The following is an 8,123-nucleotide window of genomic DNA, read 5'->3' on the forward strand; positions in this document are numbered from 1 at the left end:
AAAACTTTCCCTTCTTGAGCGTTCTAAAGCTTTCGGTATTCAGTAATTAATATTCATGAAGGCTCGCGACGGAGGGGCCGTGTAATTAATAAACTTATATGATACTTTTGTTTACAGTGTCACTCCTGAAACGGGGAGGGCTTTGGCTTGTCTTTGTAGTAGGCGCCTGCGCCATGCTCCTTCAATGCCCATTTCATTTTAATTTGTAATATAATTAGGAACATTCATAATACAATACTTAAGAGTTCTGCCCGCCTAATATTTATGGACACATTTTATTGTTTTGTGTTATGAACAAAGTTATATTTCAATTTAATTGAAATGAAAATGAGACATTTTATAACTTTTAATTCTCGCTCTTATTTTTTAATTAAAAAAAAAACCGAAAAGTAACCCAGTAAATCTTACATGTAAGAGTACCTACGAACAAGTAACTTTTGAAGTTCTTACAGAAACGGTCTAACATATGGGGATTTTTTTCAAGCATTAGATTCATTGACTGATAAAAATGATTGATACGATGGTTAAAACGATATTATTAAATATATATTTAATATTAATTGCACTAAGTTACTATTAAGTTTTAACTAGTCTAACGAAATTAACGATGTGTTGCATACTGCCTAGAGACCGCCGTCGGCGTATTTGCAACAATTCCCTACAAAGCCGTGTGACGAAAGCGACATCTTAAAGAATTGTCGCCGACACAGATACAAAAAGGAAGAATTAAAAAGTTTTCTCTCTAACCGTACGGTTGACGCCGGGCTCACTCTGTATGTATAAATTGACAAAAGAAAACATTTACATAACGGTACGATTCGCCTGAAGCTATCTGTGGAAACATTTTAGATTCCTAAGAGTCACTTGAAGTGAGCCCCGGCTCTTTGTGTGCGTAGACGAGCTTCCGAAGCGGCCGGAGGGCAACCCTCTGGATGCTCATTAAAATTACACTTTGACTTTTTTCCCTGACATTATATTGTGGCCCCTGTTATAGGTATTGTAGCTGGCGTGTCTCGTTATGTTGACGCTTGTTCTGCGCACAGCATTTATTATCGACATTATAGTCCAGTCATTTTAGTAAGTTCACCTCGGAATTCGAGATACCCAGCTGTAAGTCTGTAAATACTTGTATATTGACACCCTAAAAGTTGTCTCAAAACCTACATATGGTAGGGTGTAAGCAACTATTAAATTTCAAGGTCAAAGGTTACAAAAATCGGTTTTTTGCGCTTTTTTTGGAAATATCTCATTTCCTATGGGTTTTTTCTATTTGTATTTCTTTTCAATATTGTAGAATACAAAATTCTCTACAAATTTTGTTAATGAATTTTTTTTATACGGTGAACCGTTTTCGAGATAGAGGGCGGAGAGCGCGCGGTCATAGCATCACTTCAGCCTCCGGTCGAAAACGCGCCATATAGTTGATGAACTATCAATAAATCAATTATTATAAATATTTGTCAATTTTTTATTAACTACTATATTCTACTTTATCATTTTTTCCTAACTTATCCACTTTTTATTCAGTATTAATTTATTTAACAACACTTACCTGCCCATGTAATTGCAGAATTGTTTATGAAAATATAGGAATTATATGTCGCTCTGATATGGTAGAGCATTGAGACAAGCTTGCCCATTACATTAGCCACAAGTTAAAGAGCATTGCAAGCCCGCTTTCCTGCATCAGTATCGCGAACCACAGCCACTCTTGCAGTTGCAGAAAATTGTATTTAGCAAATCTTCTGGAGCAGGTGGTAAAATTGTCATGATAGACTCCAGAAAATCGTTTCGCATTGCCCAACCCCATACCTGGGGTTCCAAATCATGTCCTAACCAAGTTTGAACTTGATAATATACACGGTTGAAACGTTGATGAGCAGCTGCACTTGTTGGTGGAATATTTGAAAGCTGCACAGGTTTATTAAGTTTTGTAGACTTGACGTAATGCATGTAACGAAGATGATCGAGACTTTTCACAGATTTTGGAGCATTATAGACTGCCAATAAGGTTTGAGTTCCACTCTCTAATAATTTCTGGGCCGAACAATTTTCTTCCTCAAATGCTGCAGCTAGTTCATCCAAATTTGTCATTAATTAATTAATTTGACAAATATTTATAATAATTGATTTATTAGTTCATCAACTATATGGCGCGTTTTCGACCGGAGGCTGAAGTGATGCTATGACCGCGCGCTCTCCGCCCTCTATCTCGAAAACGGTTCACCGTATAAAAAAAATTTTTCAACAAAATTTGTAGAGATTTTTGTATTCTACAATATTGATAAGAAATACAAATAGCAAAAAACCCATAGGAAATGAGATATTGCCAAAAATAGCGCGAAAAACCGATTTTTGTGACCTTTGACCTTGAAATTTAATGGTTGCTTACACCCTACCATATGTAGGTTTTGAGACAACTTTTAGGGTGTCAATATACAAGTATTTACAGACTTACAGCTGGGTATCTCGAATTCCGAGATTCTTACCTAATTTAAGCTTAAATGACTGGACTATTATGTTTATTTACAAAAACAAAAAAATAGTAGTGTATGATTTACTGATCGAGAAGACTTCGACTTCAACTTATTAAGTTGTTACTTTACTGATGCCCTAGTTTAAGTACTACATTAAACATCAGTCATATTTAGTTAAGACGAGAAGAATAGTCTTCACACTACAAAGACAGTTCAGTTCATTCGCGAATTTCCAATTCCGAAACACTCATAAAAATATAATGTCATCTCTGTTTTTTTCCTTGTAAAAACAAAGATAAAATGGTTTGAAATTCTACTCATGGTAAAATATCATCTACACAATGATCTCTTTTGATGATGTAGCTATCAAGTAACTTTTGAACAAGTAACTTTTATATTCAGATTCTGTTTTGGAATAAATGTTTTGCTATTTGCACCTTATGCACAGTTATGTTCAACGTATGTATCATACAGAGGAAGTCATAAATCTCACATGAATAGGATAGTGCTTACTTCACCGACATAGGTTTAAAAAGCGTATGCTCTTTTTTTCACAAAATTATATATAGGTATACAATTGTTACCTACTGGTTCCTAATTCTTTCAGTGGCAATTTGTTTCCAAACCAGTAACATTATAGTTTAAATTATCTAAGCTAATTAACACAGCGGATAGTATTGCATTTAAAAAAAAAACTTAGTAAAAAATCTGACAAATCTCAGAATATGACTGATCACTGATTTTTGTTTGTTTTTAATTCAACAAATAGTAATACATATTATCAACTACAGTCCTATCGTTGGATTAAATCTACAGCTGCTATTGGTTAAAAGTTACGTATTAGTTAAACGCCAGTTCGGAACGCTATAAATTACAAGAAGAGAACAAGTCAAAATATTTTCCCACAACGATTAAGCGACGTGGCGGCATAATAGCCGAGTGGAAATGGCATACAGAGCTACGAAAACAAATACACATTTATGCTTTCGTACGAAATCTCGCACAACTAATGATGTTAAAAGCGTAGGGTAAGAGTAACATTGTTAACAGTCATAGTTCTTCTATGTCATAATACGCTTACTAATGTTATAATTTTTATAGAAAACTGTCCATTGCTTGCTTGCGATTTCGTTAACTCGATACGTTTCTGTGCGAAACGGTAATGGACCAGTATCGTTGCGATAGTGTCGATAGTTGTTTAAATTTTTGAATTATCGTAGTACCGGCCACGGTTGTGTGTGCCAAAAGTTGGGTATAGCAGTCATAAATACCTCGACGGGGGGTCCCCGAGTGTCGAGACAATAACCAGTACGTATGCTCTTGTTAACATTAACCCCGTACTTAATTCCTTGTTGTCCCAAACTCGCTTAAGAGGGTAACACTGCTACACGCTGTTAATTAAATAATTACTTTAAATAATAACTTCTCGACTTGCGTTGCTAATGTTCTTGCATTGCTAAATTTGCACACACCTTTATTATATTGCATTTATCTTTTCTTTAACTGTTATTTTTTTCAATAGTAAATAAGATATTATACTCTTACTGGACACATTTAAATGACAAACAAAATAAAAAAAGCCATAATTTTTATCATATCGACGCTGGAAAGCATAAACGCTGTAACCCTTGAAATCGCGAATATGTTTTTCACACGTTAATAATTTCAACCATTATCAAGCGATAATGATTTTATTATAGGTTAGCACAAACTACACAACACTGCTAAATACCGCATGCTTGTAGGCGTATCAGCTCACGAGTTATCATTTTTTGGCTCTCCTGTAAAGTTCATACTTTCGGGGTTACAGCGTTTACGCTTTCCAGCGTCGATATTTTTATTTACTCAATAATTTGGTATAGTTATTACATCATGGCATGTATAATTTAGCATTTCAGTATGCCTTGATACATTTTAACATATATTTTCAGTGTTGCAAATCACGGGAGAAGCTCATTTACGTCCACAGACTTTGCATCTTTGGTTTGTTTATAAAGCACCAAGTTGGAGCAGGAATTTCCGTTTTTAGTCGAGGATCTTTATGTTATATTGTTACACAAATATTTTCAACTACTCGTGTATAGTTATATCAATTAAAATTCAAATGAATTAAACATTTTAAAAATTTAATTTAATTGCTTTAATAAATTAACATGCTAGAGCTGTAATGAACTCTGTTATCTTTATTATCGACGAGTGGATTTGAAAGTAACACAACATTGTAAACTAAATCGTTCATTGTGAAGTTGGCGATATACGAATAGAAAATAATATTTATAACGTTAGACTTGCTCATTAATAGTAAACATGTGCTATCTTAACTTTCATGCTAATAATAAAAGGCCAGGCTAAACGAGCGTTTCAGCCGCGCGTCGGACGGAGGCGCAATAAAGTCGTGCGCCTCAAAATTCATAACTTTTAATTAACTGGAATTCTAACACAATAACAGGCTTTACGGTCGTATCAAATTTTCCGAAACGGACCGTACGCCGTCGTAAAATGTGAGAATGATTACAAATTTTAAAACAAACCGTTGTTACGTGAATTTAGTGCGGCAAGCATCTGGCGTTTCGTTTAAGGGCTTTACGCCCCCAAGCACACTGTCGCGAATCCGAAGCGGAAATGAAGCGAAACAAAAAGTATTTATTAACTACTAGTAGGTGAATTGTTATCTAGTATGACTGTGAATGATAATGTTCACACATCAAACGGATCTCACGCAAAACGAAAGCTCGATGTTGATACAATTTTAACAGCATAACTCCACTGCCGTGACACAGTTATCGGTGCATATTGTCATTGTACGGGTTGGTAAGTACATACAAATAATATTGCTGAGTTTAGGGAGATGATATGGTTTATTCTGTAAAACTACGGCTAGATGGTTATTAATGGTAATGAGCACACGCGGTATGTATGGTGACCGAACTTGAACTGGTTTGTGTGAAAACGCGTGTTATAAAATATACTAAATTGCTGATGTTGGGAAAATATGTATTGTGCGGTGTTTGCACCGTACAGTCATCCTTCTCATTCTTTTGTAAAAACAGAGACAGTAAAATGTAATAATACAGGTGTAACTTTTTCAAACACATAGTAAAAGAAATGCACTGTTTTTCATTTCGTTGCGCTCTACTTTCGTACGTCAGTGTTGTAGAGGCATCAGGGCGGCCGTTTCGCGCCGGCAATGCTTTCGAGCCGCACTTTGCACAGATCGTGTTAATTTGTCGCGACGCCGGGAACAGATGTTCGTCCGCCTCCGCCGCCGCCTCTGCAGTCTCTTCGCTTATTGCTCTCTATCAAAGCGGCACACTTTAAATTTTAAAGCTATTTAATTAGTTTCGTTAACTAGAGGTTAACCTGTAATCTATCAGTTTTAGTTTAAACGAGATATGCTTAGGGTTGATCCAAGCCGTTTCTTTATTTATTTTCTTAGTTTTTTTTATTAGTAATTCCTAATATTGCCTATTTACATTCGTAGTTGTTGGAAATGTACCAAGTTGAAAGATTACTCAATCATTCAAAGGAAACAGGGTGAACGAAAATCAGCGCCGATATTAACAGCAATTAAATCTGACCCATTTGATTTTTCTCGGAATATGTTTGAATATAAGTACGTTTCGTTTTCCATTATCCTCATTATTCTCAGCTAAGATTAATTTTATTCCAAATATTTTATACTAGTAACGTTACTTTATCTTTCGACGGTTGTGAAGTGTGAATTTTTTTTACGTCGTAAGCCATTAGCCAAACTATTAATATTTAATATTTAATTACCATTATATTTGCACAGAGTGTACATTATTCATAAATAATATTTGGATAGATAATGGAATAGACTTTAAATAAAATTATTCATTTTTATAATATTAACTTACATTATAAAAATGTAAGCGCTACAATATAATCTCCTTCACTTAATGATTTTTTTTATAAACATTTAGAAGGAACAAGAATACCGTAATGAAGAGAATATTCCACATTTTGAAATACTAGACTAACGAAGGCAATAAGACAGACTTACATTGCTTTTTGTATGTTATAACTGTACATAAATTAACTTGAAATTGTGTGTTAATTAAACACTGAACAATTCATGTACTAAGAATAAGAAGGCTTGTGAAGGAGGAAGCAAAACTTTTTATATTCAATTAATAATATCCAAAGCAGCAACTAGAAAGAATCGTACTAGAATACGTAGAAACGTAGAATTGGTGCGTCGCTTTAGAATGCTAAAAATAGTTTTTTTAATAAATTGAATTTGTATTAATTTCTATAATCAGGACGTTCTGTGATAAAAAATATTACTCTCAAGACATGCAATTACAATATAAAAATCGTCTTATAGCAGCGTTTCATGGAAAATTACCGTTAAATATAAAAATTAAGTTATCGCTCTCATGACAAAGGAATATAAAAAGGAAAATTTCTGAATACATTTCACCGCCCTTAGCAAACGAAGTGCACATTCATTCGCATGAAAACCTGACAACAATTTACTTTTCCGACTCGAAATCGCCAGTTTTATTTCACCGACTTCGCAATTTGAACGAAACCGAAGACGATAAGTTTTAAGCGCCGCCTATAATGCCAGGAGGTACTTATAAAGTAAGCCTGTTCTATCTCGTCGCTCCGTCCCTTTTGTTCCCTACAGTTGAGCGTACAAAGCGCAAATCACGACATCGAGTCGCCGGCGAATTCGCGACACTAATCCCTGGATTCCAAGGTTTGTTCAATCAAATAAGTTCTTTGCTTTATAATTTAATTCGCAGTTACACCCGAACCAAGATCCACCCGTCGGTGGCAACCAAAAATTTTAATAACAAAATAACTTGGTAACTTTGTCTCGTCGGATATAATCGCGAAGTTGAAAGTAATAAGACAAAATTTTATGCATAACGAGGGGGCCCCCTTCCAAGGGGAGTGGGTAGGGGCGCGGGAGGGTTAGCACTTGTCGGCCTGCCTAGACAGAAATGAAACGTCAAGCCTTATGAAGACGAACAACTTCTTAACAAATATAAATCTACTTTTCATCCAACGTAGGTTTTTTAAGGCAGTCTAGGGTAAAGGTTATTTATGGTGCGCATTTTGTCAATGTAGTAGTGCTGTTGTGCTGCAAGGCTTTTATGGGGATTCTGTCTTAGAAATGTTTATTTATTTCACGGTATTTTAACACTGCAACAAATCAAATAAGTAAGTATCCTAGTGTCAAACGAATAACCATCAAATAGTAACATTAATATGGCTTATTTTACGAATGATGAAAACAAGTGTTCAAACTCAGAAAAGTATTTGGTCACAATTGTTTATTTGTTTATTTATTTCATTCACCACCGTTAAAACATTATGTCAATGAAAACAATTATCATCTTCTGCTTCATATATTACAGGCGTAAGTAATTAAACACTTCAGAATCGAATACAATATAATTTGGTACGTTAGAAATCGCGAAGCTTACCGCCGCTGTACTGCGGCGCCATCTGCCACGGAATTAACATACGACAGGAAAATATATTAAAATACTGTCATCGCATCCAAGACACAGTTGCGGCACGTCATCGGCACCGGGCGACAGTGGTGATTAGCAACGAAACGGGCGGGGAGAAGCAACAAGGAAAAAGGGCTACCCAGGCAATAATTACGTT

Source organism: Papilio machaon, chromosome Z, assembly GCF_912999745.1.
Source record: "Papilio machaon chromosome Z, ilPapMach1.1, whole genome shotgun sequence".
In the NCBI taxonomy this organism is placed as follows: Eukaryota; Metazoa; Arthropoda; class Insecta; order Lepidoptera; family Papilionidae; genus Papilio; species Papilio machaon.